Source organism: Cariama cristata, unplaced genomic scaffold (assembly GCF_000690535.1).
Source record: "Cariama cristata isolate BGI_N322 unplaced genomic scaffold, ASM69053v1 scaffold42210, whole genome shotgun sequence".
Taxonomy (NCBI): Eukaryota; Metazoa; Chordata; class Aves; order Cariamiformes; family Cariamidae; genus Cariama; species Cariama cristata.
In genome coordinates, this window is record NW_009597126.1 from 22,146 (window position 1) to 31,629 (window position 9,484).

Here is a 9,484-nt window from a genome sequence, read left to right on the forward strand (position 1 = left end):
GTGTGGGGGGGGGTGGGTGGGGGGTGTGGTGTATGATCAATTTAGTTCACCAAATTGCTCATGGCTGATTTTTATGTACCAATTCAAATACAGAAACCCCTATATAATTTATATTAAACCCGACCCAGTAGTCAGCATATTACATTGATACAGCAAATCTGTGGTGGAGGCATTAGCCTATCTGGCAGGCTTAGAGTACATGCTTTTTTAAAACTACACTCTGTTCAGCTGGGGCCAGCAAACACCTGTCACCTACCACATAAAGCTTTTTAAATTGTTATAACCTCACTCTTGTCTGGGCAAGATTTAGTCTAATACCTTTAGAAAAGAGCCAGCTTGGTAAACTCCCCACTAAGATTCACGATAGCATACTGGGTACACACACACATTTTCAGCATCTTTGAAACTAGGTTAGCTGGTCAGAGCATTGCAAAGAACATACCGCTTAGGAAAATTTCCCTACCATATGTACTGCCACAGTAGCTGGTACCATTTCTATAGTAAGTAGATAGACTTTTGGGTTCCTAAAAGACACGAGAAACTTAAACATTACATTAAAGCAACTGCTCACACAAGCTGACGTGAGATGTTGCAATAAAATGCGTTATGAGCTCAAGCACACAGCAGCTCTAGAGCAAAGCCGGATCCTCGGCCCACTCATCTCATCAGCCCCTCCCTGACTTTCTTTCTCAGCCTTTGCTACTATGGAGACACTCTGCGAAACAAACCTGCCCTTTGAGCAAATAAAAGGTGTGGCCATTCTAAATAGCCCCAAATTCCTAAACTCCAAGTACTTCAGTAATGCAGTCATTCTCGCTTTGTAGGGCAGCACACACCCAAGCTTTATGATACACTGTTCCCAAGTTGAAACTTAACTAGTAGTCAACCTTGAGCTTTTTAAATCATTGCAGTGGAGCAGAGAGGTCCTTGGTAAAGCTTAATACAAACACTATCAGAAAGAAATACTGCTGGATGAGTCACTTTGGGAAACAGGAACCTGTGAAAGAACATTTTGTGCGCAAATCTGTAAAAGGGCAAATTGAACGCGCAGGTTTAGAAGGAACTCCATGCTAATTCAATCTCAGATATCTAAGTTGCAATTGTGTAATAATTTCAATCTGCTTTGGCAAACACCAAGTAATCATTACACTGGGATTACCAAAACACACTTGCTGAACTAAGCACAGTATTCAACAAGTTTTCATATGAACCTTGAAAGACAGCTATACCAGAACCATATAGCATTTGAGATTAAATAATGCTTACTCTTCTTGCTAGTGAGAGGACAAAAAATGTGGCACCAGCACATTTACATTTTCTAGTTTGACAATACTTGAAACAGATCTCAGTATCTCAGAAAGCAGAGTACATCCTAACACTTGTGGGATTAAAAAGATAAAGTTGAACAGATTCACGTGTTAAATATTTTGCTATTTTTTTAAATCACAGATTGAGTGCAAAGTAGGCCTGAGGTTAAAATTGCGTATTTTTTTACAACCATTTTATGAACTGATCATTTTCTAGAAAATTTCACACAATTTCATCTACAACAGGAGTCACAGCTTGTTTCCTTTCCAAGTGCAAGTAATTTGAGCTAGCTTCTACATAAAAAAAAATTGGTTTAGATGTGATGGAGAAACTGCTTTAAACAGATCTAATAGCTGATAAGCCTGTGGTAGCAATCTTGCTCAGCGCCCGTGCTTCAATCAATAGTTTAAATTCCTGTTAACTTAATACAGATGTAAACAGTTTCCATAATCCAACCAGAGGGCTTACCAGTTGCCCTGTGAAGGACAGTTATCTATAAATTGAAGGCACAGGTGCACAAAAACTGTGTGCAACACTAACACAGATTAGACCAAGCTATTTACCAAATCCAGTTGACAATGCTTGCCAAAATACACTACCATCCATCCACGTCCCTTGCTACCAACATGTGGCTTACATGTGTGATCATGCCTGTTCGGGAGGCCACAAGAGCCAGCTTGTTGCAGCCTCTCACTAAAGCCATAGGAGGGGACTGGAATTTCCTCACAACATTCTTGGCCTGCTGCCTGAAGCCGTAATTACTGTTCCCATGGCAAAGATCCCGGCTTGATCACAAATCACTTCTATGCAGCCAGCCTGTATCACACTCTAGCAAACCCCGTTTTAAAAATTAACTTCTCAAATGCCACAGAAGCGTACTTCCTGTTTCTGGAAGCATAGCCTTTCACAAAAAGCTCAACTTAACCAAGAAACTACAAGATCATTCAGCACCTAAACTATTCTGAGACTTTTTCAATCACTGAAAGGCAATTTCATTTAAAGAATAACAACGTATCATAGTTCATACACTTTCTAGTAAGTCAGTCCTGCTCAGAGACCATTAGAGACTGAAGAGATAGTGATATCTAGGCAAATTAAAGAAAGGGAAAGGACATACAGAGCGCGATCTTGATCAAATTACTTAGAAGAGGCAACTACAGCGGTCAGACTCAGTACCATTGAGTTCAAATACAGTGCCTCCATCTTAAAGCCATACTTCCTTCCTTTTCAGACAGCAATGAAATTATGGGAAGAAATAAGTCTTAAATCATGTGTTTCTAATCTGCAGGACATTCCAGAAGGCTGTGTATCAAGAGCCCCATACCAGAATTGTAATGAGCTTCCTAAATAAATTCACACACTTTAAACTGAAGAGCCTGCAGACTAGGCTAAATGTGAAGCCTGGGAATGGCTACTACAATTACCATTCTGATTAAAAACAAGACCACCAGGCAATACAGTAGTAAGCCATTAGAACATCTGGGGACTTAAGTCACAGAACCTAAATATAATGAAGACCTTAGAAAAATTAATGGAAGCAGGTGTGAGTACCCTTAATATGTAAATTAAGGATGCAAAAAAATCCTAAAAAGAGGTGCCAGCACCCTGCCTTTTAAAACAATAAAGTAGAGCAAACTAATACATACTTTCACAAAGTCCTCGGTTTCAAAGTTAAACTTGGCAACTGGGAACACTTAGAGCAGGAAGACAACCATGAGGCCGCTATAAGTTATCTTTGACAATTTGCTCAGCAGTGGTTTAAGTTACAGGCACTTTTCCTACTTGTCTGAGAATTCTCCAACTTTGGGACATTCCAAACATCAAAAAGGTCTACTGGTGTCTCAGTAACATATTGCCTAAAGTATGGCAAGAGCTGACAGCTTTTGAGGATTGTAATCGTCTAATACCTTAACAAACTTGATGGGAGCACCATTCCTACCCTCTTTGTATATACATGGCAAGAAAGAATAAGTTTACACGTCAAATTAAAAATAGTTTTCCGGCTCAAATTTTCATGTCTAACTTAGAAGCTCAGCCAGCAAGCTCTCTTGTGAGCACAGTTTTCAGAATGGACACTAGCAAAGTAGTCCTATCTCCATCTGAATCCCATCTCTATGAATATGTTTTCTAAAGTCAGCAGACAACAAAACTACAGTTCCACAGCATTATTTTAAGTTATTGAGAAATTATAAAGAACATCTGCTTCTGAAGGTGGGGAATCAGTCAATCCTTGAAGTGATTTCAGTGATACCCCAGGGACCAAACAAATGCTGATGGATGAACAGAGCTCTATCACTGTAGTTATTTCAGCAAAGACAACACTGAAATGCTTCTGCAATATTACAGAAACCACCTTCCGCAGTCCCTCCAAACTACTTATTGGCAAATCAAAGGAGGCTAGATTGAAGTGGAAGCAACATACAAAAGCAACAGCAAAATTTCAGAAGAGCTGTAGCCAATGAGATTTTACACTTACCAGAAAGGTAAGTATTTTTAAGAAGCAATTGATACGTTATTTGATTACACAGCTTTTCAAAACAGAGGGCCTGTACCTCTCTCCAGGCAAGAGTCCTGCAGTCAGAGATCTTAAGTAGTACAGAAGCAGCAGAGTATGGGGAAACTGCACTCAGCGGACCTGCACCCAGCCACACAGCGGATGTAGGCATAAGACAAGCCTTCGCTTTGTTCCTAGCTGTGCACAAACAGGAATCTAACTTACCTAAGCAAATCCATGACATGCATAACATGTTACACCATAACATTAAAGAACGTACTTCTATTACATGATCTACACTGGCACATTCAATAACTTATTTAAACACAATCAGATAACATGGCTATGTCAAAAATAATTTTAAAACTTACCTTTATCAAGATGATTCAACTTTCCTTTTTGCTTCTGCCACTCTTTAAAATTTGGTTCAAATTTTGGTTCAAATTTTCAAAACCTGCCTCGTGTGACTTGCCAGAAAAATCTCATTTTTCACACACTCCCCACCCCACTGTACAACTGGCATAATGGTCGTTATAGTTCTGTCCTGTGCTAGGAGTGAAAGCACTTGGGATGGGATTTCTCCCAGTCCTCATTTTAGACATCCGACTTTACAGCACTAGGAACTGAAATCACCCCACAGACTGGAGCGATGAGGCATGCAGTACCACATCCTGAAGCTCTTCGAGATTCACTGAGAGGTCTACAATTACAGTTTCAGAATCTTCCCGGTCAAGTTATATAAAATCACTTCTTAAAGCTGCAGAAACCTAAAGCTGCAAATTACACATGGTTAAAACCAACCAAGGGGACTTTTACCTGGATTAATCAGTTTACCAGAAGATGTTGTACCAAACTGCTCTACAGCAGTCAAGGGACGACTTAGTCCACCTTTTATAATGGCTATGAAGCAACCTCACTGTCCAGGTTCAAGCCTTTCCTCCTCCTCCAATGGCAAACTGAACTCCTTGCAGCAGATGGCTTTCTCAACCAGAATCAGACGCTGTCATGGCACGACAGTTAATTCAAACTTCAGATTCTCACACAAGGAAAAGTTAGAATAACCTTTCCCTTACAGCTATTAAATAGACTTCCTTCATGCATTTAATGCTTCTCAGAAACCCTAAAGCACTAACATGCCTATGCTTAACAGCAGTCACATCTCGTTTTGTACTTCCAATACAAAAGACTATTTGCTGTCTAGGAGTAAATTCTCTCTAATGCTTCTACTTCACTTACGTAGATCTAACAGAGCTCAGACTATACAAGCCCAGCTCTATTTCAAATTAGTCCTATCACACACTGCATCATTTCACCAGCCTATTTGAGTTGCCACATGCAACTCTGTTAATAATGAAGAAAAACAACACACAATTCGGGCCATTAAAAAAAGCTATCAGATTACTACTTTGAGGGCCACCACTCACACACATGCTATCTAATAAAAAGAACTCACGGGGCTGAACTTACTGTAATCCTGATCCCAGAGCATTAGCTACAATGTTCACGAAGTAAAATGAAAAACATTTAACACATGAAGGAGTGCCGGTCTATCCTGCACATTCCAGTTTAACATTTCACAGGAATGAGCTTTTATCCTGTGAACACAACAGCCTATTACCACGCACAGCAGATAAGGAGACTCCTGTCAGCACTTTGAGTTTCAGGGCTAAGTCTGCACTTTCAAAACCTGAGACTAGAAGGGTAAAGGTCATATTTACTGTACTTGCAAGAGATAAAAATCAACAGCTAAACACTCAATTTTTTTGTGGCAGAAGGATTTTTGACATACAACTGAACAGGAATTCACATAAACAAAGGAAATTGAGTTCCCAAAAGAAAAAGGACTAATTTCTCCATTGAGATGCATTGTCTAGCACACAAATAACAAGCATGGCTTGACATTTTAGTAGGGGAAAGGGCTGTTTCTAAATGCAACGAAGTTCTTTTCTGTCAGTTGATAATCAATGTCCAAATGCCAAGAGCTAAATGCTGAGCCATAATAAAAGTTTTAAATGCACATGAAACTAAATTACCTTCTGGTTAAAACCACTTTACATGGTACCAGAAATAACCCTTTAAAGCTGAAGATCTACATTTGGTGAGGCTAAAACTAGGTCAGATGCTGAGCAGTGTAAAAAGAGAGAAAAAGTGAGAAGTGCCTACCTTTGTACCAACTGTTATATCTTGGACAATGCTGTAGAAAAAAGAAAGAAAAGGATTAAAAAAGTTAGATAGGTTTGCCACAAATATCCAGCATAGTTTACAGTAGTAAGAAAAAAAGCAAGTCAAAGTGCACAGTTGTCTCTGCAAGTGAGCCAAGGACAGTTTATACAAAGAAAAACTATTAGATGGTGATGGTGGAGACCCAAGACCCAGCAGTGCCAGAAGACTGCAGCTCTTCCACTTCCTATAGCGGAGCTTGTTTGCTCTTTCTGCAAGGGTGCCGCGGGGGGCTAAGACCAAAAAAACCCACAGTTAACACAGCCTTGCATTCTCCACGGGAATGCGATGCAATTCGACCACCAAATCTGACTAAAGCAAGAGCAAAAGTGTCAAGAGTCAACTCCATCACCAACACTCACTTCTACAATTCTTAACAACCTCATATTCGGAGGAGTCACCTCTGCTAGGCTGTAAAGAGGCCATCTCTGGCAAAATAGTGAAGACAACTACTGCTAGAGCTCCAGTGGTACCAGAGACAGACAGCACACACCACATCGAGTTTGGGCTCTTCTCTCAGCCAGGCTGAGTCTCTGCCAGGCTTACTGCAGCCTCCAGCCACATTAACACCGCCGGAGCCAGACCAGTGCCAGACTAACAGAGCGCAATTAGAAAGAGCGGGGAAGAGGTCCAGGCAGCTCCCAGACTGGGGTATGCCTGTACACAAGATTCCTCTAGCAATTCTTTTCTACTTAGGGAAACACATAGTATTTTTTTCCTTAATGCAGATCTGAAGGAAAAAGCAGTTATCAAACCCTACCACATATGCTTAAACCTCCTAACATGAGATCTCCTGATTAACTAACATGAAAAAATAACGTTAGCTGTACCTCAAGCAACTCCTGCTTGCTCTCATCAGAAGTGACCATTATATGCCACGACACAACCACCACTTAGAGCAACTTCTTTCACTGATGGAATCAGAACGACTTGTCTACAACTTGAGGTGTTGTACCTGGGTAATCTTCCCGAGTATTACAGCACCTACAATTTACTCTTTTTTGTGGGAGTGCTCAAGACAGTCTAAGGACTTCAGTTATACCCTTGCACTGAAGATTGCCTTTTGGTGTTTGGTGTTTTTTTTAGAAACTCCAAACCACTGTAAAGCAGCAACACAAAACTGAGAGCAGAAACGATCATTTTAGATTGACATATATGCAGTGCTGCCTGTTTCAACTCCTATCTTTCAAATAGCTGACCATAATTTCAGAGTACAGGATCCAAAAGTGGCTGGCTAACAGACCTGCAGCAACTTTAAGGAAACATGGCAGAGAAACAGAAGGCAGGGCAGTCATTCTTAAAACAGCAATATGAAATCTGAAATACTCAAGAACAATTCTACAGTGCTTTACTGCTAGAGAACTCACATTTACTAGTTCTTCCCTCCCTACCCTCCTGCAACAATTCATAACTTTTCAGGGAATTAAATACTGCTCGATCTTATTAAGTCATTCATGTTTCACCAGCTCCACAAATAAGCTGTAGCACAAGTATAAGCCAGCTCAGCTCCTCAAACTTCCTCTCCCAAACCAACCTGCCATGTCATCATAACCCGGCACTTTACAGCTGGAGTCACAGTCTGCTCCGATGGCTGCGGCCAGGAAGCCACGCAATAATTTCTTTTCTCCAAGCGAAGTACTTAAAAAGAACATTCTGTGTGAGAATGCCGGGCTTTGCAATCCCCTGGTGTCTGGTCACCAACAAAGACAGATGGAGTTTGCTGCACTTTGAGGGCCAGCAGTAATGAACTAATTAAACCCATCTGCACATATCAGTTTAAAGAATCATCATCATTCTGTTAGGATTACTAAATACCAGTACACATTTCTTCAGTTAAAATACATACATTAACCCAGTGATTTTCATAACCTTACAAAAATTTTATTTCCAGGAAAGCATCATAAGAACAGGGAATCTCCCAAGTTTCCAAAACTCTCGAACTCACCCCAGAGCAGTTTGTCTTACTTCCTGTTCCTCCTGTGGGCCTCATACACAGGAAATGTTTTACATAAAGTAGCCTTAACAGGGGATAGTATTTAAAATTATCCAGCAGGAAGAGCTGTCTTATTTGCCAAGAATTATTAATTCCTGGAATATTGTTGTAACCCATTTGATGACAAATACCACACGAAACAAGCACCAACAGTATTTAAGAATTTTTATTCAAGAAATGTGAAACATAGTTCCCATTCACACACACTTCCCCTCAAAAAATTATCGTATCTTAAGCTTCATTCTCTTTTCTGATGTCAGCCTTAAGTAGGGAACTAAAACTTCTCCGTTCTAAACGAACAGGCAATAAAGCCTTTCATAAAAATTATTTTTTACATGGAATGGGGTAATTCTTATGCACTAAGGAGAAAAAATTAAGCAGCACCAATAAACCTTTAGGTCACTTTCCAAAGCAGCATTTCCCATACAAACTCCTTGTATGTTTTAACAAACCAACTTATTCAAACTGGATCATTTGAAAAGCACAGCTACGTATCGTTTTAGGTAGGAGAAGGAGGCAGAAGCCGCCTGTAGCCAGAGAGGCCACTCACTGCCAGCTAGGCAAAAATGTAAAACCATTTTCAGAAGCAGCTTTTAAAGTTTCAACAGGAGACAGCTTTCACAGGGTAAACAGATCATGCACCAAGATCTTCAAAAGATAATGGATAATTAAGACTCTTACATTATACTAAATTTTCTACATTCAAATAACTATTTGAACATACACAGTAAATCAGTTTTCCTAGGAACTACCGTGAAAACAGCTGATAACTCATTTTTGCCATCAGAACGTATGATCCCACATGCTGAAGATTTTTTTAGATATCGTTCAACACGAGCAACTTATTGAAAGAAGCAGAGCAACTTGAACTGTATCCTAGACTGTAAAAATTAATTGTAAGATACACGATTTTATGGGGTTTTTTCAGATGAAAACCGCACTAAGACGCCACTTTTTCAGCGTGTAAAAAAACAAGACATGTGACTACGCCTAATTCTCACCAGACCAGTGTTCTGAGGCAAGAAGCAAGGAGGCACTAATTTGGGCTTCCCATACTTAAGGCTCTGGGAAAACAAACTGCTTACTCAGAGGCCTTCGGAAATATTTTAACTACTGCACCCTAGAAGAAACAAAAAAAACCCAGATCACTTAAAAAAAACACCGTGCAAGACAAGAGAAATATGGAAACCTCATTTCTGACAGAGTTGCTTTGATAAAACACTAGTTTTAAAGCAAACGCTCCCGAAGTGGGACACCAGAGGAGGGGGTGATTAAAGAGAAATCAATGCTGCCCAAGATAAAAGAGCTGCGCTCTAGAAAAACCACGGAGGAAAGTTTTATCTCGAAGGAGTTCAGGAGCGGACAACAGGAAGAGGAGGGAGCACGAGAACAGCTCTGCTCTACCCGTGCAGCTTTACCTATGGCTCTCAGGTAGCACTGCAATGGAAACCTTACTGCTCGCAAGCCCC

General features: G+C 40.3%; 1 protein-coding gene across 1 annotated transcript in view; it reads right to left on the reverse strand.

Annotated features, from left to right (window-relative positions):
* Positions 1-6,236, reverse strand: part of PTBP1 (polypyrimidine tract binding protein 1) — a 24,591-nt gene extending 18,355 nt beyond the window's left edge. The window contains exon 1 of the mRNA XM_009708722.1: positions 5,966-6,236. The gene's annotated coding sequence lies outside the window, so the exon portion shown is untranslated. The remainder of the gene's footprint in view (positions 1-5,965) is intronic.
* Positions 6,237-9,484: the final 3,248 nt, after the last annotated feature.